Here is a 1,852-nt window from a genome sequence, read left to right as displayed (position 1 = left end):
CGCCCATGCGCAACCCGGACCGCTCTTATTCTGAATAGGATATACATACTGTGATTTTCAAGTTCCATCTAAATGCACTTCCCCTTTAATACTATAACACTTACCACATATTGATTATGATATTCTTCTCTATATTTTGAACTCCTATAGATGAATGGACTTATTTATTCATCCTGAAGACAATTTCATATAATCCCTTTCTCTAAACCATGCTTTTTTCTTCCAGCGTTTCGCCCCATTAGTCTTTTCTCTACATTCTGTATAATTGTTCAGTACGACATAAAAAAACTAACTTGACTGGTACATAGAAAAAAACAATCTCCAAACAACCTCTTTGGCTTTAGAAGAAGCGTGCTATAGAGTTTCTTTATTTATAGGCAAACTTTCGCGTTCGTAATATATCTATGCCCATTCGTATTGACTACCCCCACTATTATTTTCTTGGCCTTCTGCCGCCTTGTTGTTTTTCGTTCGCTGCCATCGGCCTCTCATAACCCATCAATCACCTTTCTTTCCGTGGACTCTCCTCCCTCTCCCCCACGACTTACCCAGCGTAGCCTCGCTACCCCTTGGGCACCAACATTATACCAGGGAATTGTGTGATCGAATATTCCTGTGGTCATTCGTACCCAAGTCAGAAAAGAAGAGCCATAGAAGTGCACACACAAGAACACGCAAAACGTATAGGCTACGGAAGAACGGTGCAGAACAAAAAGGCTGATACTCGTACATGATGTCGCCATCACCGGCCAAGACCAGTGTGTAGCGCTGGACACGCGGGCCGTTCCATACTTTTTCCCAGGAATGTCTCCAAATCCGTTGACACTCATTTCACATCCGGTTGGCGTAGCACGTCTCCCATTTCTAGGGAATCTCAGTGGAAAGCATCAGACATGCCTAGCCACCATATTGACCGCTACCGTGTAGCTACTAGAGAAAGACTGAGTATAAAGGCATTCTGCTTCGCCTAAAAAGTTGTCAATTTGGGTTTTACAAACACATACCAATGTATTGTCGTGATACTAGGCAGGCTTTACCGTCTCTTACTTTGTTCAATTATAGCCTTCCCGTACGCCTCAAGAGCAGCCAGAGCACCCTGAGACGACGCTAGATCGGTGACGCCCCATAGCCCCATCTCGCTTGACTTGTTCAAGGCCTAATTGTGACCTTTGGTCAGCGTGTACATCTTCCGGACAATGCAAGAACGTGTACCAGGAAATTCTCTGTGAAGGCCCCGTCACAATCACAATCACTAAAGCCAAATTCTTTCTCAAGTCTTTGTTTTTCCTTACATCATTCCTTGAAATCTTATACTCGGCTACCAATTTATGATTTTCTTTATAGAGCACTAATTTTTTTTCCTACTGTACACATAGTTCGATTATTACTGGAAGTTACAGAAGATGTTAACAGGTTTATTAAATAGTGTGAGATTAATGGCTCACCAGTCAACGCAGGGAAATATAAACAAATATCGTTCTATTGAGGCCACAGTCTGATAATGAGTATGTAGTCAATGAAACAAATCTAGAAATATAAAGTAACTTCTTAAGCCGGTCCCACACGACTCGTGTACTTGACGATCATCGTCATCGCGGATGCTCGCCGAATTATTCGCCGATATTTATATTAACTCCGAGTCGTCTGGGAGACACAACAATATTGTTTATACGAATATTCCTTATCCCTTTGACACGAGTCATATTTACTTACCGACAACCATCGGGAAACGACGATTGACTCGCTGAGTAAAAATAATTGTCATACTTTACTATTAAACATCTCCTACACGACTCGTAAAGCATAGCGATTATCGTTTATTCACCAAATACGCGAGTCGTGTGGGACCGGC

The sequence above is a fragment of the Adelges cooleyi genome, unplaced genomic scaffold, assembly GCF_023614345.1.
Source record: "Adelges cooleyi isolate 19-005CV unplaced genomic scaffold, UGA_ACOO_1.1 ACOO_flye_CR_arks_rails_tigmint_CR_PRNA_247, whole genome shotgun sequence".
In the NCBI taxonomy this organism is placed as follows: Eukaryota; Metazoa; Arthropoda; class Insecta; order Hemiptera; family Adelgidae; genus Adelges; species Adelges cooleyi.
The sequence above is the reverse complement of the archived record's forward strand: the minus strand, read 5'-3'. Positions refer to the sequence as shown.